General features: G+C 32.6%; 1 long non-coding RNA gene across 1 annotated transcript in view; it reads right to left on the reverse strand.

The window, feature by feature from the left end:
- Positions 1–678: 678 nt before the first annotated feature.
- Positions 679–23273, reverse strand: part of LOC127732227 (uncharacterized) — a 44695-nt gene continuing 22100 nt past the window's right edge. Inside the window, exons 2-4 of the long non-coding RNA XR_007996140.1 lie at positions 19200–19407; positions 5601–5701; positions 679–4706 (exon numbers count right to left, since the gene is read on the reverse strand). This is a non-coding gene — a long non-coding RNA (uncharacterized LOC127732227). The remainder of the gene's footprint in view (positions 4707–5600; positions 5702–19199; positions 19408–23273) is intronic.

Raw genomic sequence — 23273 nt, forward strand, 5'->3', positions numbered from 1 at the left:
TTTTTGTATGTTTTTAGATTTTGAAATATAGTTATTTTGAACTATGGTTTTGAATAACATAAATCAAAGTTATAATTTAAAAATTGTTCATTATAGTGCTGACACTACCAATAGCGTGAACACTTTTAAGCATTAAGTGTAAATGGCATATGGAATGCAAGGTCATATATAGGTCTGCTACAAACATTTATTTTTTTTATCTGCCAATCATGATTTTATTTCCCAAATAATGTAGAAACTTATTGATTTCATTATAATGTCGTTATAACGACATTAATTACTTTGTTATGTTTACAACAAAGAATCACGACATAAAATGTTATGTTGTTTAAACGATATTGCGATAGGTGGAATCGGGAATGTGTGTGTGTGGAATTTTCGTTCGATCTTTGTTTTTGTTTTTGTTCTTACTAATTTTTTTTGACGTTATTCTTTGCCAATAAAAACTGGAACAACTTCTGTGTCTATTTTCATTTATATCATGTTACATTTCAAAATACATTAAATCTAAGTACAAGCAATCTATATTTAGATTAACATTGGATGTGATTTTTCTTAGAAGATATAAGATATAATGGGAATTCATAATGGGACATAGGTATATGTACATACAATGTATATAGTAAAGTTATTATTACATTTTAAAACACAAGACACTACAGTACACATTATCAAATCTCTTAACTCAATCTTACACCGGCACCGGGACAGAAATCAGATACATATTCATTACAAATATTCAAAGTCTTCTTCGATACGGTTCACTCAAAAATAGATTTTAAAATCTGAAAAATCTAACACAATTTGCGGAAATTACCCAAAGAACGATGCTCAAATTATTTTTTTAATATCGTTATATACGTACAATTATTACGGAAAATAAGTTATGCGTACGTGTGTATGTGTGTGACTTTTGATTTGCCTTTTGAACAAAGCTGGTGTGGAATTGTCTATAACTAAGACACAGTTCCCTAGAATTTTATCTATAACTAAGACACAGTTCCCTAGAATTTAGACAATATCTAGCAGTTTCTTAAATTGTATATTTCTTAATTACTTTTGACGGTTTCATGTTAGAACTAGTAATAAAAGACTAAGTTCTGATTCTATTTGAAGATCAGTCCTCACGATGAATAGTGGAAAAACCAAACACATGTACAAATGTATAACACAGGATTTACCACTAAGATGAGACAACATATTGAACTGCAATTTAGACACTTTAACATCACCAGTGTGACAGTCAGACAGAACATCATTTGATTCCCTATTTTCAATTGTCGGTACTATAATAATACCTAAAAATGCCGATAACTAAAACCTGTTCAGATGAGAGAACCCTGGCTACATGGCATATGGAAAATAAGAACTCAAGGAATTACAAAAACACATAAATAACATAATAACAATATCATTATAAGTATAAATATAAATAAGAAGATGTGATATGAGTGCCAATGAGACAAAAATCTACACTCGGCTATCATACTTTACACCTGAAGGTTTGGGCAGGGTTTACAGAATAGAGAATAATGGGCAAAAGATGCAGAAAAAAGGCCACCAAAAATAAAGAATAGAGAAAAAATGGCTTAAACAATTAAGTATAGAGAATAATTGCGTGTCAAAATATAAAGAATGGGGAATAATGGGCACATTTTATAAAGAATATAGAGAAACATGGCTAAAAAATTAAAGAATACAGAATTCAAGGACCCTCTATTCCAGACCCTCACACTTTAGGTGAGACGAAAGGATATAAATCATTCGTAAGACAAATCGCAGTTGTCTATCTTGGCATATAGAATCATGTAAAATTGCACGAACAACATGACGAACATAAGACTTTAAGACTTTATAATAATCTGGACTAATCTACTATCCAGTTGAAGTTTACACGTATGGACTGGGTTTTTTTCTTTTATTCAAACAAATACACACTAACTATTATATGCACCTTTACAAAACATCATAATAATAAACAAGTTCATTTTGTGTACTATACTTTTGGAAAACAAACGACAAACACACTAAACTTTCTAGTCCTTATCGTTCCATGCCTTTCATAAAATATACATTATTGTTATCATTCATCATTCACGCAACATTAAAAACGGACATTATATTATAATTTGTTAAGTTTATCTATGGTAATATTATATATAACATTCTGAAATTATTTTATGTGTGAATAAAAAGCGATGTTGGGTATACGTTAAAGCGACACATGTTCAACAAAACTAAGACCCTAAAGGCATCGAGAGTTCATCATGCTACATCGCCAATTTTTTAGGTGTTTATTCTATTCGTCTTTGTGTCATATCTATTTTAACTTCCTTTCCACCATTAATATGATACAATATCCTTACTGCACTAATCTTAGGTTACATGTATTTAAAGATACTTCTGATCTTCAAGATTAACAAACTGCATTAGACATAGACGAATCCAGGATTTTGAAACAGAGACACTTATATATAGGTTAAACGGCAATTTGTATGTCATTCAATAAAACAAAATATCAGTCTATATATAAAATGAGAATATGTGGTATGAATGCCAATGAGACAACTCTCTACCAGATACCAAATGACATAGAATTTAACAACTATAGGTCACCGTACGGTCTTCAACAATGAGCAAAACTAATAATGAATAGTCAGCTGTAAAAGGCCACAAAACGACAAATGTAAAACAATTCAAACGAGAAGACTGACAGACTGATTTACGTACAAAACAATGAACAAAAACAATTATGATATACAGCAACAAACGACAACCAGGCTCCATACTTAAGACAGGCACATATAGAATGTGGTGGGGTTAAATTTGTTTGAAGGTGCCAACTATGCATGTTAAATATTTTTCTTAAGAGAGGGTTAGGTAGTGTCATTGATAGGACATGTAAAGCATTGATTTTATTTGTCAATAAAAAATTTAAAAAAACAAATGATGAAAGCATCTGAAATTATTAAATTGTTATTATACTCCTACAGTGAAGCAATCACCCTTGTTTCGATTATTTTTTTTTCTGTTAATTTGTGTTTTGTGTACGCCTGTTATTATGTTGAATCTACGTGTACACGTACATCTCCAATGCAAACAATGGCGTGATTGTGAGGAAAGTTTCACTTTCAGATTAGAGTCAATTGTAGTTATTGCAAAAGTGGTAAAAGTGTCAAATCACAGTCTCTGACTGAAGGCACTTCGGGAACGATTTTCTACAAATATATCATATTAGATGTTTGCTAGAAATATTATATACTTGAATTCTTAAAATTTATAACTTCTTTTAAACGACGATTGCTTTCAATGGTAAATCATTTCTTCGAGTTGCCATAATATGTACAGGTGAAGAACACACATCTTTGATTAAACAAGTCCTTAAAGTAACAGAAACGAGTATTTAAATCTTGAATCGATATATCTTATCATAGTCAACCTTTTATTTTCATATATTATGATGGACACTTTTATGTTGAAATTTCACAGGATTCGTAAAGGCATTTTTTATTCAAAATGACTGACTATTACAGTAATAATATTGGCAAATATGAAAATCCAGACTATGACAATGAAAGAAAACTTATCACAATCGAAAAATGAAAATCTTAGTCAATGCAAACATAACATTAGTTGAGCAAGTTCTTACAATGTGATTGTTAGACGATACCCCGTAACTTTATTTAAGGCACCCGTGACGTAATATACCACGTGTCTGTATTTAAGGCAACCAAGATAATATACTTCATGACTTTATTTAAAGGCACCCAAACCATGTAAAGACGACCTGGTCCAAACTATAAAGGATAATGTTGTAGCTAATAAAATAGTTTCTTTTAGACAAGTTATCTTCGGAAAATATTCATCCCAAACATTGACTGCATTATGATGCCAACATCAATAAACTTTATGATATATGATTCTCAAAACTATCACCAAGAGGAGCGATACAGTTCTCTTACTTTAACATTATAAATTTATCAAAGATACCAAGGCGTATAATTTAATACGCCAGACGCCCTTTCAGTCTAAAGTATACTCATCAGTGGCGCTCGAATCAAAACAGTTGGGAAACCAAATTATTAATTGGTCAGAGATCAGAAACAGAAAGCATGCAAGGTATTTTTTTTTTCTTCAGTAGGAACATGATAGATGAAAATGTTTTTAATTAAAAGATTAGGACTTCCTATTGGCTATATGAGGATATTCATGACACAAAAAATAAACAAATTCCAATTATTATAAAGCCTAAACGCTGAATAGTCTGTTCTGCACTATTTGTTTTATCGTCGTCTGCTTCTGGTTTCTCTTGTTTTTGGTGGGAATGTTCCATTTGAAACATGTCGTCCTTATCCAAAGTAATTTCACATGTAACTATGGAAAAAGTTGATTTTGAAAACTTTGGATAATACATTTGATCTACGTTAAATAAATTATCAGCATGTTCAATAATACTCATATTTGCTGTCATATTTTTAAGTTCAATATTTATGACAGAAGACAGCAGTTCTTCGTGGATACTGCATTGTGAATCGGTTATAAGCAGTTCAGAATCTGTGAAGAAGTTTGACCCTATTTGTACTCCGCATGTGTTGTTTTTATTTTTACATGCTGTTGTTATTCTGAGTCTGTGATATTGGAAAACATTTCCTGTTCGTTCGATCACGACGAAACGTGGTCGGATGATTGCTTTTGGAGATTCCAATCTGAAAAAAACAAATAAAAGTATTAAGTGTATCGTAAACAATAAACAAGATACAAACATGTTCCATTGTTATTGTATCGGGTGTTAACAAAGACGATAAACGACGGCTGAGTGATTATGACACTTCGATTTTCAAGCTTACTTTGAAGCGAAAATTCATGTTTCTGAACAAAAGTTTCGAGCATATCTAATTGATAAGAGCAATATTTATACAACACGAGGTTTGATGGTTCAATACACAAAAACAAATATTTTAAAAAGTTTTAAGAAATTAACCTAAGTGTCTCGTTCGTCTACTGCGCGCTTTGATAAACGATAACACACTACTGTTAACAAAAAAGGGTAATCAATCGTTAAAGTGACGTTAAGACCGCGACAGTTAGATTTAAAAGGAAATTATAATAATTGTAATTCACATAGTGTTGCTTATGTAACCTATCACAGTATATTTCGTCCAGAAGTTCAACAAACGTTTGAAAAAGGGCGTTTTGATACTAAACTCCCATATAATTTGTCACTCTTTACATTGATGTTTATTATGCTGAAATTTTTTCGGAATATCACCAATGAAATAATTGGAAAGGATACCATTCAATGACCATTTTCTTTACGTTGAAATGTACCAAATATATACGTGTAAGAGTTTTGGAATCCAAATTGAATGTTCAAAATGGTTTAATAGAACCTTATCTAACCGTCGAATGATAGACAAAATCAACGCCGAATTAAATCTAGCCATAATCCTCACTTTCCCTTTCCCCCAAGAAAAACAATGAAAAATACAAAATAAACAAACTATCAAAATAAACGTTATGCACTTTTGTCGGGTTGTTGTCTCTTTGACGCATTCCCCGTTTCTATTCTCAATTTTATTAATATAATTAATGTAACTTACGCATTCAAGAAGGCTATGTCTGGTGTCCAAATTGAGCTGTCATTAACCGTAATATACGGGATCTTGTCTGTTGACCACTGCAATCGCCTATCATGCCAGGTCTGAAAAATAGCAAAGTGAAATGTACAAATGTAGATAATATGAAAACATCAGTAATATCATATATAAAAGTGACATGAACTACTGTAAATCCAGAAATTATTGCGAGTTTTTTATAAATGCGAAAGTATCGCAATAATAAGAACTCGCATTCTGAATTCGATACATATCAGTGACTAAGCAGATTTTCATGAAATTGCAAAAATTAATTAATCTTGTGCTTTTTGCCTTTCTTCAAAAATCGCAATAATAAGTTATTTGGTCTCACGAATTTTGATGAAGGATATTTAAAAAGCACGTGTCATGACCGTTGAATATATTATTAATATATATCTGTGTGCTGATCTTTTGATATAGAATATATACAATGCTATATACAATGACAATGATATATACAATGTATTGTACTAACCATAATTTCTACCATTCGAAAGCTAAGTGGAATACTGACCCTCGTTTTAACCACAAATGTATTTCATACGGAAAAGTAATGACGATACCTAATGTTTAAATAGTAACATAATATGTCGTGAAGACTTAATCGTTAAAACCATATTTTTTTAAGATAAAATTATATTCTCAAAGCAAATGATATTTGGATCAGTGTTGTACTTTCATCGTGATAAACTACTGCTTATTCATCACACACATTCTAACAGTACTAAGACTATATTGATACAATGTTTCTTGAATGTACACCAAATAAGCTACAGAAACCTAGGAGAGGCGCGAGCTCGAAGTAAATAACACGTAAGCAATGAGTCCCCAATGGTGGAGAGATAGAGAGAAAATAAATAAAACATTCTGTTATCAGAGATTTTTCGGTGTTAATTACAAAATAATTGCGATTCACAAATATTTAACGCTGCTGCTTAATGGATATGCTTAAACAGTAATGCAAAGGAAAATAATTAACATACTTTGATTGAAGCATTCAAATTAAAAATACATCGTGTTAATGTAAAAGGTCATTAACACAATTATAAAGTGCTAAAGATAATGGCAGCTTTGAATAGTTTCAGATGTAGAAAAGATATATAAACAAATAAATGCTATAGTTCTAAAACACTACAAACGTAACTCTCCGGTATAAAGTTAGACATTCCTCTCAAATATAGATGCAATTCCCTCAAATTACGGTGCACAAATGGAGGGACATAAATGTTACTGAGATTTTCGTTTTTAGCAAATGCCTGACAGCAGCCAAAATATGACTTTATCAATAACTCCAACCGTAGATAGTTGAACTGTTCTGCATGCCAGTAGCTGCTAGTAGTCCTTTGTTAATTTATGTATGATTGTCATTTTGCTTAGTATTTTTTGTTACCTATTATGACATCGGACTCGGATTTTTAAATTGAGTTTTACTGTGCGTATTGCTGTGTTTTTGTTTATTCTGCATTGGCTAGAGGTATATCGAGGGTTGAGATCTCACAAAACATGTTTAACCCGGCCGCATGTTTGCGCCTGTCCCAAGTCAGGAGCCTCTGGCCTTTGTAAGTCTTGTATGTTTTTTTAATTTTAGTTCATTTATATGTTTTGGAGTTAAGTGTGACGTCCATTTTCACTGAACTAGTACACATTGTTGTTTAGGGGCCAACTGAAGCTCGCCTCCAGGTGCGGGATTTTCTCGCTGTGTTGAAGACCCATTGGTTGCCTTCAACTGTTTTCTGCTCTTTGGTCGGATTGTTGTCTCTTTGACACCTTCCTCATTTCCATTCTCAATTTTATTAATTGACTGACAATCTAAAAGTACAATTATTATTGGAACCTCTATTTATACCATCAAGATGATATTTAAACTATATAAGCAATAACTGCTACATAACTAAAAATATCACAACAAGAACATTTACCACTTCTGCTACTACTACATTAGTGCTACTACAACCCATAAAAACTACTTTCGCAGTTGCTGCTAATACATGTACTACAACTACTTGCAAAACTACATTACTGCTACTACAACCTCTACGACTACTTTTGCTGTTGCTGTTACTACAACTACTGTCGCATTTGCTGCTCTTACATGTACTTCAACTACGTGTACTACAAGATTACTGCTACTACAACCTCTACGACTACTTTTGCTGTTGCTGTTACTACTACAACTTCTTTCGCTGTTTCTGTTACTACTATAACTACTTTCGCTGTTGGTGCTACTACTAAAACTCGTTTCGCTATTGCTGCTACTACTACAACTACTTTCGCTGTTGATGCTACTACTACAACTACTTTCGCTATTGCTGCTACTACTACAACTACTTTTGCTGTTGATGCTACTACTACAACTACTTTCGCAGGTGCTGCTATTACATGTACTACAACTACTTGCACTACTACATTACTGCTACTACAACCTTTACGAATACTTTCGCTGTTGCTGCTACTACTACAACTACTTTCGCTGTTGCTGCTACTACTACAACTACTTTCTGTATTGAAATAACATACATGTATAAGGACTAAGACCCCTCCCCACTTCATTTTATAATTATAATGTGGATTTTTTACTCTTTCGATCAAACCAACTTATTGTGTGACGCTTCCTTTTTTATTTCAATTTTTTTTCACGAAGAAAGTAAAATATATGCATGTATCAAATATAAGCTGTGAACGCACTGACGGCAATCTATAAGCTCAAAGCAGACAGGCAGTTATTGTTATGAGATTGACAAGTATTACAACAGAGACGGGAACAGTTTACCATCACAAATGCAACAACTGTCAAAGCTAAATAGATGTGGTTTTTTGGAAAGAAAAATCTACGAAAAGTTTGCCAAATAAATTACACGAGTCATTAAACTATGGTGTTGACTGATGTATTTAGCATCAATCTGACAATTTACGGGCAGTAATTGGGCATGAATGCTAAATTACGCAGAATTTTATCAAAGGCTTTGAACACCTTGTCTCTAAGAAAATATTTCATTGGGATTTTCGCTTGACCAAGTAAATTTCATTGATAACAGATAGAATGATTTTAACAGTCAACTTTATTATTGTATGCGGTGTTAAAACTTTGAAGACATGATTTAAGGGTCGATGTACAGATACAAAAAGTACTTATAGACATTCATTGTAATGATCGATATTGGGTATCTTTATTACATTTTTTGCAATAAAGCAAAGTGTTTTAGTAAACGTTTAAAAAGAGAATGCTGGAACTCAGATATCAATTTTATATAAAAAAAAAAACAGAAAAAAAATATACTTACGGACACTTAATTTTGCGAACTGTAAAGAAGTACTAAGAATGCAAATCAATTAATCATATAAATAATTCTTATAATAAAATGCAAGTCTTCTGTCAAAAAAGGACGGAGTTTTCAAGCAACGGTTTGATATTAGTTAAAACAAAAGAAGTAATTTTATGTCTGTTATATACCGCTATACTTTGTCATGCCATAAACCCTATATACAAATATAGTTTGTTCTTTTGTTTTTATTTTTGCATCATAGGTAGCCAATCAGAGAACAATACTACCTAGCCGGATAGCAAATGAGAGAACAATACTACATGATCCTTGATGTAAAATGGTATCATACTTTACAACATAGTTATATATCCACAGAAATTAAAGTTGAGACATGTTTTAAAATTTATAAAAAGTCTTGTTTCGAAATTCGATTTATGAGTTTTACAAGGTATTGTAACTAACATATTAAATTACAATTCGCTCCGAAAAAGCTGATGATTGTATGGTAATTGTTCATAATTCCAAAAGAATGCGTCTTGCGCATGACATCAATGTGGTCTGTTTACATTACTCGCATTGGGGACGATCAGGTACTTATGGACTATCACAATCTGTGCAGTGCAATTTCAATGGGAATGCACCTGGCATACGTCCCCTAAAATCGGAAAACATAATTTTTCGGCCATTTTTTATCCCTGCATTCCTCCACTTGGTAACATTGTTAGGGTTCCCCCCCACCCCCCCCCCCCCCCCCCCACCCCCTCCCACCTTAATAACCACAAATCCTTGCTCCGCCTCTGCTGGTAATACTTTCTAACTTATAGACAATATACATGTACTCACCCCTGACATGAGGCGACTTTAATTTTAACTTTTAAAGTAAATTATAAATTAATTTTCATAATTTGTCATAATTATTCTAGTTAAAATCAAAGTATTTTCTAGGTAAATCTAGGTTGATGGTATGCCAATGTTTATTGTGCAACATTCACAGCTTTGAATTGAAATGTTGTCCATCGCATAACCCGTTTGAAATAATGGGACGTAAATATGCAATATGTACTTGATTTTTCTCATCAGAATCATATAATTTCAGTTCTTCTTTAAGAAGCAATGGTATTCTTGGCAAATTTCGGTCAATTAAAGCACTTAACAGCTGTTTTATGTCTTTACACCAAACACCCACTACCTTCTAATGTTCACAATGCTTGTATATATCTTGTGTTCTTTTGCATTTATAAAAACTATAATGTCTGTTTGTTTGGGTAATCTGTTTGATGTCTTATCAGTCAATCTATTTGTAGGTAGAATCATGGAAGTTGATGCAACAGTGTATTCTTTGAAAAGATGCTTCAGTCAACAGTTAAACAATTCATAGCAAGGCATTTTGTTCGCAAAAACTAAACGAGAGAGAGAGAGAGAGAGAGAGAGAGAGAGAGAGTAATAGCACGCATGCATGATATATCGGACTAAAGTTAATCAACACTGGTTTGGGGAAACGAGGACGAAGCTCGGCTAGGAGTTCGAATGTATATATGAAGAGATTGTGCTTCATTAGTACGGAGTAAAATATTTTTTATTACTAATGAGGGTTCGACCTTTCATAGATTTAAACGTTGTCGTTTTACTTAGGATCGTCCGTTTGGCTCTGCGGAACGTATAATAACGTAGCCTGATCCTGTCATAAGGAAATGTTAAATCTAATGCCTCGTGTAGAGAGAGTTCCATACAATCTGAATATTACAGATTCCTTGCAACAATTGTATAAGTGTTCGTATGTGAGCCGTTGCAAGGCAAAATGTTTGCAAATATCCAACAACTAACCTATTAATTGTTAATTTTAATCGTCCTGAATATTCATGAAATATTTGCTACTGGTCGTTTAGCAAGCTAGCAAAACAATTAGTTGATCAATCAATAAAAAAAGTAATACATATTTGTTTTTCTCTCTCGTAATTTATAAATCGTGTGGACCTGATATAGCAGAAATACCATGCAGTTGAACGTGTTGAAATTATATTTTTTTACTACTGTGACCGTGGCATACCCTCTGTAAAGTAAAATTAAATTTCAAAGAAAATAGCTTAATCTGTTAATATCTGGCGATTCTTCAATCCCGTCAAACGCAACTTTCTTATAATCTGTTGGTCGATTCGTCTATGCAACCTCTCTCTAACGTTCACATATATATGATATATTATAGGAAGTCGTGGAATAACTTCAATCAGAGAGACAACAAAAAAGCATAATTTTATTTTCATTAGGGCGTTAGCCCGATTCGATGTAGTTAACTTACACGAAGATAGTATTGTTGTTGCAAATTGTTAGATTTTAATAAATAATTTAAGAGGGGTTTGTTCAGCAATTTAACCTTTAGTTATGTAATTGTTAAGAAGAATATCCATGTCACAAGAAATCTATGAAGCCCCAATTCACACAGTGGGAAATCTAATAACAAATTATTACCTCCCCTGTAAATATTGAAAACTAGATCTTCTCAATGTTTGTTCCATTTTAGCAAGGACGCTATGAATTATGGATTCTAGGGAAAACGTTCTGGTAAATAGTAAAAATAGAAATAAGTTGTAATAAAAACAAGACTTCCATTCAATGTTATCATTTCCCTCCTTTAGTAGCAAACGACGAGTACAGCAGGCTATAGAAGTTTGATGTAAAATTGGTTTAAAATGTTGCTATGCGAATAAATTCCAGGAGTACCAACTTCAATTTCTTTTCCTACTGGGTGTATACCTTTCTGGAACATGCTAATTATCCGAATATATATACAGCTAAGTCAGAGAAAGTCAGGGAAAAAATTCCAAAGGAATCGATTGATATGCAGCAAAGATTGGCACTTTTGAAATTAAGTTACTAAGCAAATTCAAACGGACCTTATCTCGATGTAAACATTGAATGTGAATAGATCGAGAAGACCGCAAATACATGTACAAAAATCGAGACGACCGCAAATACATGTACAAAAATCGAGACGACCATTTCTTAAAATTGTATAAAAAATAATAGAAAGATACTTTTTTATAAAATTAGTTATTTTTAATTTCTTAACCTGCACAGATAGACTTTTAAATTTTTATATTCATAAAAAGACAATATTTCTCTACTGAATGTACATGTGACAAGAGCAGACCGGTGTGTTCGATAACTTAGATGTGAAAAATAAGCCATACTTTGGGAACTTGTAACATGCTAAGGACTTTGTAGAACACTCCGAAAATTGGTGACCCGAAAGATCTTTAGATTTTGTATGTTCATGATTTTTTCCAATTCTTTTTATCAATTTGCAGCAAAGATTGGCAGTTTTTAAATTTCAGTTTGACAAGCTTCTATCTCGATAAATACTGAACATAAAACATCGTGTATTTGCATCTATATTTCTAATAACACAGTTTAACAAATAACTTATTTAAAATGAACAATGATTATTTGGAAATAACTTTTGATCAGTATCGTCACCGGCATTGTTTTATTTTTATTGACTTTCTCGACTCTATCATAAGAAGAGTGAATTTTCTTTTGTTTTCGTTCACTGGATATCCCACTGCACATCAATATGTCATATATAAAAAAATTTAATACTGTTTGTATATCAGATGTTTAAACAGCAATAATTTGTTTTGTAGTGATGGAATATTGTAGTGATGGAATATTGTAGTGGTTTATGGAATACAAAAGACCAAAAAAAAACGCATGTCAAATAAGACACTTATAATCTGTGTATGTGCAAAGTGTCCACGTAGTCCGTTCTGATTGGCTAATTCAATTTTCACATTTGAAAATGCAAACAAAAGGTATATTTTTTTAAAGATGACATTGTTGGCTACTATTAATTTTAAAAGAACAAGAAATTACATGAATGTCAAATCTTTAAAATAGGTGTGGATCTTGAAAATACTATATTCAATATCCGCAAAAATTAACCATTTTGTTGTAGTTTATGTGAGCAGAGGAAACTCAACGTGTTGTAAATTCTTTCCTGCCATTCATTTGCCTGTCTGTAGTTTTTGTAGGTTTTATCATCTTTATGTCAACACTTTATTATTCCATTAGCCCATCGGTACTTTTTCTAACATTATCTAAACATTTCACGCTGTTCATATATGATTTATTTCAAGTTTCAGGCACTCTATAAAAAAAAGCTGTTAACAGCTACATGTAATACATAACGAAGATGCAAATAATGATATCTGTATAAATATGCTAGTTCCCAGTTTTACATATGTAGATAACACTCACTTAACTTTTTTTCTCCATAATGTATCAGAACTAGGGAACATATATTTAATACAAAAGAAACATATTTGTCGATATTTAAGTAATTTAATCAGAGACATATTATATTATAAGCATACTGCCCTTGGATGAAGGTGTTAGGGTAGATTAACACACGAGGGAAACAAATATCACCCAAGACGAAGTCGCGGGTGATAACTTTTTCACTGAGTGTGTTAATCACCCTCACACCTTCATCCAAGGGCAGTAAGTTTTTTATTATACTGAATTCCTTATGATTCGAGTGTGCACTATGTTATTAGAAGGACAATTGTAAAAAAAATAAAGTAATAAATTAAGATAGTTTACTAATAACAACAAGAAAACGACGGAAATGATGTAGAAATAAGAATCGGTAAACCTCGGTCGGAGCGGGTGTTAATTGTTCCGGGTCGGCAAACGTCGGGCTCAGCGAGTGTTAAATCATGTTAATTTTAGGCATTAACACCCGTTGCTAATATTATCACATGTTGCTATGGGTGGGCGGGGCTTATGGAAGGTTAGTGAAAATTAACAAATGCCGCGTGTCCAATGAATGCATGGATAATATAAGAAATGTGCATAACGTATGATAAATTAGTATGATAGTCCCAGTTTGATACGAACCTAGGTTACATAATTTGATTATGTTATTTATTACACTGAAAGCCGAGTCTGTTTTCATAACAGAGAATGTTAGAACCTTCATCATTACTTCGAGTACTTTTAATACTTTTGATTACCAAAAAAGATCTCGCGGGGATTTCCTAGTGGCTGCGAGAATATACGTTAGTTCGACGAGTTGCGAATCTCTTTTATCATAAAAATTATGTCTCTGATTCAATGCAGTGGATCAAACTAAAAGAGATGTTGTTTAGATTGTGCAGATTGTTCTAAAATTTGGAACAGGCATATACATTTTTCGTCTTTCATTGTTCATGTATTTTGTATAATCTGATTGAAATACAGACGTTGTGTCCACTTTCCACTTACAAGGATCTGATAACACTCCGGTCTAGTTTCTGTTCTTGTAATTATTACATCAGCCAATGAAAACCCAGAAAGTCTATAAAACAGTACGTTGAACGGAGCGTTGTCGGATCCTTGAAAACAAAGCGTGAAGACAGGATGTGTATTTCATTCATATTGAATATTGTTTTACTTTTGAATGCGGTATGCTCCTTAACGTAAAAATATTCTGGGGGTTTTTGGCAGTTAAAGTTCAACCTCAGGACAAGGTCAATTTTCATAATTTGCAAACTTGCTATAGACCAAGTGAACTGCACTATGCACCCTTTATAGGGATAATTTTTAAATTGAATTATAATTTAATCTACAAAATTATCTTGACGAGATGGTGACCTTTTTTATGTTTTGAAGTCAAGTCAAGCTTATTCTTGCAATATGTCAAAAATTCTGGCTTTTAATTCCAGAGAGTCGGTGGTCTTACTTCGTTGTCAATTTAATTCCATTGCTAGTTTAGAATAACAGAAATTGGATGTTTTTATGATGCTCCTCGTAAAAGATCCCTATATAAAAACCAATTATATTTTCTGTCTTTTATTTTCTCATTCTACAAAACTCGGTTACCACAATATTTCAAGAGTTATATTCTTAGCACTAGTGTGAACTTTTGTTTAATATAAACAAGATATTTGTCTTTTTTTATTTTATGGTTGCAGTAAGTTATTTTTTCTAACACTTTATCTGATAAACGGAACAACTTATTTCTTGTAACATCTTGTACACGCCAAGTATGTGATGTATCTACCGTTTTAATGGCACAGTATTCAGATGTATCGGCAGATTTAAATTTGATGTGACAGCCAACATAATCTAGTTCTCCCACCCGCATTCGTAACTGAAATACATGTGCACAATACATCCTTATATTGTGTACAAGTCTCATAGAATATGACACAAATACCAATTCAAAATATACTCCAGTAAGGGGACGACCATTTGATATACTGGGGGAGGGTAGAGAACGATAGGAAGATTTTTTTCGGATTGAATATTCATTTTTGTCTGTTGCAACGCATGCTTAAATCTTTTACGCTGCTTTGTCGACAGAATATTTATTTTCACTCTATACACAATGATTTCTTGCATTTTGTGTTGCAGAATATTCATTTTCATTCTGATTTGGGCAGTAGTATTTATTTTCAGCTATAACCAGGCCATGATATTTATTCATTTTCAAAATGTTCCTCCGTTAGAAATTATCAATTGGTCGTTCCCTCATTACTTAATTTGTTCTCATGTTGTATTGAAGCATCATTGCTTTTGTTTAACAACACCTTGTATAAAATATCCGAATTAAACGGTCGATACAGTTTATGTAGAACAATTTAATTAGTAGATGCGGTATGATTAACAACGAGTTCAAATGACATGAATGTTAGTCACTATAGATCACTCTACGACCCCCCCCCCCTTTTTTTTGACGATAAATGCATTTGAATGGGGACATATAGTTGGAACCCCCCCCCCCCCTTTTATAAATGGCTGGATCCAACTATATGTCCCCATTCAAATGCATTTATAAAAGGGGGGTTCCAACTATATGTCCCCATTCAAATAGTTGAATGGGGACATATAGTTGGAACCCCCCCCCCCCCCCCCCCTCTTTTTTTATAAATGGCTGGATCCGCCCCTGATTTATACACATTTTCCAATAAACGTTTGTATAATTATTCTTAAAAGTTACCAACAGACAGCAACCAACGAATTAAAGGTTCTTAATTGATTATGTGTGCATCTATACTACTAAAATAACGAGGTCCAATTTGTTAGCCGACATGACGTAAAACGACGATTCAAAGATTTCAACTTTATATGTAACTAATATACGACAATGGTGTTGTTTAAAAATTACACCATTCCAGGCCCTTTTGTTTTCCACATAATTAATAATATCAATGATTTAAGTTCCGGGTCGAATCCGATACCGATACGAATAGTATATGTCACATGTAGTTTCCGTTACCGGTTGCCTTCTGTAAATCCCTCCTCTATCAGAAGAACCTGGAATTCTTCCAGTATTTGTTTAAATCTATGTTAAACTATAGTACACTATTTAACAAGTCTGTATTTGTTTTCTTTCCACCTCAATACCACAATTAATTTTGGTTAATTAGTTTGGATAGTAAGATTATTGTAGTAAGAAAACCAGGAAGGGTTCAAACAGAAAGATTTTGAAAGCAGAGAAAACTGTGCATCTAACAATCAGTTAATTCAGTCACTGACCCGTGATGTCGCGGTGTTTTCTAGTGCATGTTAACATTACATAGTTTGTTAGTTTTTTTCTGCCATCATTTATTACGCATGTAATATGTAGAAGAGAAGGTTGTCGTAAAATTCCCTCATCAAATGTACCAAATTAGACTTGACATGTTATACAGAGTTAATAATCAGCAAAGTATCTAATGTATTGTATGTTTGTAACGAATGGTGCCGGATGTGGAGAAGGATCTTCTTACCATTCCGGAGCACCTGCGATAACCCTCAGTTTTTGGTGGGGTTCGTGTTGATCAGTCTTTAGTTTTCTATGTTGTGTTTTGTGTACTGTTGTCTGTTTGTCTTTTTCTTTTTTAGCCATGGCGTTGTAAGTTTATTACAATGTATCGACTTTTGAGTTTGAATGTCCCTTTGATATCTTTCGCCTCTCTTTTGTAATTAATAAATAATTATGGTTACTTTATGTCCAGTTTTATGGAAAAATCAAAGATTGAAATAGGGGAAAATATAATAACGAGTATTTACAAAATGCCCATATTGTTGGCATATAAAAGAATAAGGGCAGTGCAATTTCCCAAGGCCAGTATTTGTTTTATTCATAGTGTCAAAATTTAGAATATTGTTATTAAAAACCCACGTGAATCCCAATATTGAACAGTTTGTATAGATATTCTTAAAAATTACCAACAATATTACACATGTTACACATTTAAAGAAAAAAGAGAGACGGAAGATAAGTCGAATATAAACTGAAAAAGTCATGGTAAAATCTAAATTCAAATTAGTAAAATATTGATTTATACCCTGCTGATCAATTAGACGATCTAGTCAAAATCTTCGTTTGACAGTATTTACAAGGGAACATGTAGCGAATATGTTTAATAATATATATACATTTTACACTATTGTAGCAGGATAGTTCAACCAAAATTATCACTCAATATCGCAGTATAATCTTGTATACATGTGAACATGCCAAAAGCATCGTTTGTTAGAACAGAGGTGCAACCTTGACCTAGCTTTTGTATTCGGAATAGACATAACAGATAAAATAATTCAACATCCTCCCACAACAACACAAAAAAAAACCACAAAAAAACTACACGTTACTATTATTATTGTCTATTAGCATTTACTGTACTGTATCCGATTATTTTGTAAAGTATAACAGATTATTTGTACAGCGTGCTTTATCATGATGTGAAATTTCAGAATTGTAATTGGTTTTTATCGGTAAATAGCGGTAAATAGCGTGATAATAACTGCCACATGTGGAGCAAGATCCGCTTACCCTTCCAGAGCACCTGGAATCACCCCCCCCCCCCCCCCCCCCCCCCTTTATAAAAAAGCAGTAAGAGATCCGAAAGATATCAAAGGGATATTTAAACTCATATATCGAAGACGAACTGACAACGTCATTACAAAAAAATGAAACACACCATAGAAAAAAGAAGTCTGACCTGCAATTAACCGTAATTGTTTAGACCACGTATGCGTGTTCGCATTGAAGTAAACAAAATGGATGATACCAAAACTATAGTGGACGTCGAATGGACTACGCCATGGCACAACATAGAAAACCACAGACTGAACAATACGAACCCGACCAAAAACCAGGAGTGACCGAAGTTGCTCCGTAATGGTATTACAAAGCAGATCTTGCTCCACATGCAGTACCCGTCATGTTGCTTATAAATATAAGTACTCATTCAGTAGACATAATAATTATGGAGAATATAAACAACTCGACCTATCAACCTTAAAAATTAATAGCGAAACATACAACCACACGGGTTAATCTTCAATTCCATAATTAACATTGAATGCTATTTTTAAACACGGTGTATTATGCACATGGTAGTAGTAAATAAACAAAGAATTCTGTAGATTGTTTAGTATACCTCTTTAAAAATGCATTATCAAGAGTTATTGTTCACACGATCTATAAAAAATACAACATGTGTTTAACACAGACATTGTCATTAATACGCGATTAAATGTTGCTTTTGAAAATGTTTAAGAAATACAAAATACATTTATCAATCAATTCCATGAAGCGAAAGTAAAATTATATAACAGAAGGCAAGGAACGTTTGAAGTCTTGCATGGCATGGGTGTGATAGTTTATCTGCAAATTGACATTTTTAATACTTTTCTGTATACAGTTATTAATCATTATGACAGGCAATATGTTGACATAAGTTGCGTTGTGCGAATAGTGGAAATATTTACTTTTGAAACATTTTACATGTATTTCTGACGTCAAATCATCGATCATTATTTTTCAACAATTTTGTGGAGTATGACATAATTGTTTTGCTTTACATATGGTATTCGTGTTCGCTGTCTAAAACCTGATTCAACGCACCATCAAAAGTGCTTTTTTCCAAGTTAATCACTATATAAATCTCTCGATGATCGTTATGAAAAGATTTTTTAAACTTTACACCATATATGGATATTGAAAATATACATTCTTTATTTTTGTTGCCAGTTTTCCGTAATTCTTTATTTTTGCTCATTTGTTATTAACCCATCCAGACCTTTTTATAGGCGACACAATAAATCATACAAAATATAAGTTTTCTCTTTCTTTATTTATGTTCCCCATTATTTTTCCATACTTTATCTAACACCCCGTTTTTCTATAGTCCTTATTTTATTTTGGTCATTTTTTTATTCAATTTGTTTTTTATCATTTTTTATCATTATTCCCTTACGGAGTTTCCGTAAACTCCAACGAGACCATCCTGTAAGCGACACAATAAATTAAGAACAAAATAACACTTACCACTCTGAGATCTACGATACTCTCTAACTGACCATGTTTGGTATCTATGGAAACTATGTCGATGAATTCTAAATTGGCTTTAATTTCAACTGGGTGCAGACCTTTGTTATAGGGTCGTACACGTTCATTATATTTATGGAATGCAGTTGTGAACACGTGTTTTGTTTCTTCCTTATAGTCTATATCCCCATAGCAATGGACCGGTGACCTGCAAAGGAAATAAACTTTGAAAATATGGTGCTAATGATCCATTACGCTAGAAGCGCGGCACATCCAGTGGATTTAAGACCAACCAGTTGCGGTCAAACCGGTACAGTCGGCAGACCAAATCAACAACGACATTGAAAAAAACAGAAATTTAATATAATAATAAGGGTATGTGGTATAATTGTTTAAATATGAGACAAATATCCAGCAGAGTCCAAAAGGACTTGGATGTAAGCAACTATAGGTCATGAACAATATGCAAAACCCATATACCATATAGTCAATACATGCTTGAGAAATCTCATGATTATAGTTAGTCTAAACCCAACATTTTGTTTCATGAAAATCTAAGAAAATGTGCCGTACCTCACTTTTGGTTATTTTCTAACTGACTAGAGGCTTTTGACCAATATCCAAAATATGTTGAATCAAACTACCAAGAATATAACTGAATCTGGTATTAAGCCAAATGACATTACATCTAAATATAGAATCTGTTTATAATCTATGGACATACTTTGATGCAAACAAACAGAGACATGAACAATTTGAAATTAACATTTAATTGATTGATGTGTGCTTCATGTCCAGTAGACAATATTACATGCATATTCAGGACGAGGAATTAACATTAAAAGAATGAAAGGAAAAATTCAAACTGCAGACGAAAATGCAAATTACAATGTGTTTCATTTATAATTATTCTAAAGACAATTAAATTATATCTGAATAATTTTAATTTTGGATATAACACGTCTTCTGATTGGCTGAAAGTGTTTTATCTATCAGCTCATAGACATAATTTTGTCTTGTGACCGTGACGTCGTCAATGTTTTTATCATGATTTACTCCTTTTAAGAATTAGATTATAAGGAATGACTGTAATATTTTTTTGTCTATTCGAAATAACTTTTAAAATGTGATGCACACTTTTCAATAGCTACGCGGGTTATTCTGTGTGCGCCACATTTTTGATGTTATTTCTTCATAGACAGAAAAAATATTGCAGTCATTCCTTAAATGAAAAATTAACATTATTCTATGATTCATAGTGACAAATACGCAAACTACCTCACTATTGCCCAAACATTAACACTGCCAGGTGGCTGGAATTGTGCAGGTATTCTATTTAAGTATGGTGTGTGTTATTTAAGTCATACGAAACAGTGGGCAATACATTTACACTAATTATTTTATACGAAACGGTGGGCAATACATTAACACTAATTATTTTAAGACGTTATTTTATTGCACGTTCAAACGTAAAGAATCAAGAGAAGGGTATCACTATAGCTATATAAATTGTTACAACATTTTTGAGTCTGCTTCAAAGACAGATAATTTGATGAACGTAAGAGATCGATTAGTTAAAACAGCTGTGGAAAGACTGAAGGCGTAGTCTGCAATATGCTGAAATGTAGTTTTAATCAAAGCATGATATTAAAGATATCATTCAGTACAGTATGATCTTTTGCCTTCTGTTGAAAGTGAAAAAATACTAGAATCCTTTTGAATAAGTATATATATATATATATAATATGAAATCTATGTTTTCTCTGAATTACGTCAGCGAGAATAAAATGAGACCGTAATGACATTCACTTTAAGAACATTAGTTGCTTTGTTTCAAAATAGCAAGCTTTCAAAAGACAGCTATGAATTGATAGTATATAAATAACGAAACTAAAAACACAGAAAAAATGAAAGGGTCGTGTACTTGTTTTTGAGATACAAGTCATTGAACATTTGACGGGGAACGATTCTCTCTGGATGTTTCATTAATTTAATATTGACACCTTTTTTCTTTAAAAATAAAAAAAAAAAAAAAAAAAATAACAAGGAGTTTTTAAGATTTTCAGAAATTGCATTTTAATCTATATGTATCGAAATTATGAAAAGAAAAGGAGGAGTTAGCGGGCAAATCTTTGACTGTCACTAAATTGATAAATCTAGAAGATTTCGAATGTCTGACAAAACGTCAAACACAAGATCAGCAAACATCCTACATGTAGAACAATGTCGAATAATGAATTGTTGTCTATTTAATTTCTATTGGATAGCTATTTCTTAACTCTGTAGGTCGAAAAAAACAAAATAAATAAATCACATAATAAAGGCGTCGAATTTAATATGCCTTATCCGGCCGAATATAACGAAGTCGGTAAATTAAATTCATTATGTAATTACAAAGTTAAGAATGTTCTAAAGTTCAAAATTTCGAAAGTTCACACTGGTCACACGGACACTTAATAGTATGGTGTTATATTTTCGGTCCTGACTAAAATGAATTCTGGTGGTGAATGAATTCCAGCCTACCCATGAAATCTGCTCTGTCTCTCTCTTTCATAGTAGTTATAGCGTGTCTGTATTCCTGGTATTGAACAAGTTTAATAAATGTCCACATGATACATGTACTAGCTTATATTTTATGTTCCGTCTTTCGGACAAAGTTATTATTGGCCTGCAGGATAAATGTATTAGAAACACTGGAATAATATTCACTTAAGTTTTATAAATGGTCACTTCTGTAATTGTTTTATTCACTTTACGATAAATTGTCCAAAGTTTATTTTATTACGATTGTCAAAATAATTATAACACCACTTGTATAGTCTGTTAATACATTACACATTTGTTGTTATGTAATTGAATGATGTTCAAACCCTCATTGTGTTACACGAACATGACTATGTATTCAATTGTCAAACACAGACAGATTCCTCACAATTGGTCTAAATGACGAACGGTTAAGGTCGTGTCTCCAAATGTCAAAACTAAAGTCCAGGGTTTCCCCTGGGTCAGTTTTCTTTTTCGCTACCTCTTTCGCCAAAACGAAATTTTTTTCGCCAACTAACATAAACATATTTTTCTTACAAAACTTTCCTTCTTGCTAACAATAAAAATTCAGTTTGAAGCATTGTTGTCAGTCCGAGAAACCCGAAAAAAATAAACAAGATGGACGAAGTCGAACCGTTATATTTCTTTTGTCAAAGTCTTTCGCTAATAATGAATTTTACGCGCCAAAATTTTTGTTTTTTCGAAGGACCTCCAGCGGAAACCCTGCAAAGTCACTCTTGGAATTTTCACCAACTATTAAGTTACTTAGGCAGGGCATAAACATTGACATGATTAATTGTAACATATAGTATCGGGGAGGTCAGTGATAAACACATGGTAACACAGAGAAAGATGACTGAGGTTCAGCTCTGATTCTAACATCTCTAAAGTCAAATGGTAAAGAACAGATAAATCAGTCAAGATATCGCGACAGACCTTCGTTTATAGAAGACAATATACGGTGCTTCTTCCAATAGTTTTTTACGGAAGAGTGAAATGTTTTACGATTCTTGCGCATCTGCTAACAATACCATTCTGTCAATAATGGAGGATAAAATAATGCCATCAACTATGATAAAAGCTTTCAGATTGTAAAATAAAACCCAGATGCATTTAGTTATACTCTTGAAAAATATGTGGTAGTAACGTGATGTACGTGGGTGTTGCTTGGGGTTTTGATAATATAGTTATAATATAGTACTATTTTTATAGTTATTCTCTTCGAGTATAATTGTGGTTTGCTTACAAATGTACAATTATTTGGTTTTTAACAAGATTTCGAGAATGACTGTCAACTACTAATACATTGGACGGATGGATTGCTGTCTTGCGTTCGGTGGCAATTAAATGCATATTCAGGACGAGGATATGTTAATACAATGCAAATTGTATCTAAATCTATTCATTGTTGAAGGCCGAACGGTGACCTATTGTTGCTTACATCTACTTCATTTGGACACTGGTGAATAGGTGTCTCATTGGAAACTTTTATATACAACTTCAAATATCTTTGCCTACTGTATAAATTGC

The sequence above is a fragment of the Mytilus californianus genome, unplaced genomic scaffold (genome assembly GCF_021869535.1).
Source record: "Mytilus californianus isolate M0D057914Y unplaced genomic scaffold, xbMytCali1.0.p SCAF_22, whole genome shotgun sequence".
NCBI classification, from domain to species: Eukaryota; Metazoa; Mollusca; class Bivalvia; order Mytilida; family Mytilidae; genus Mytilus; species Mytilus californianus.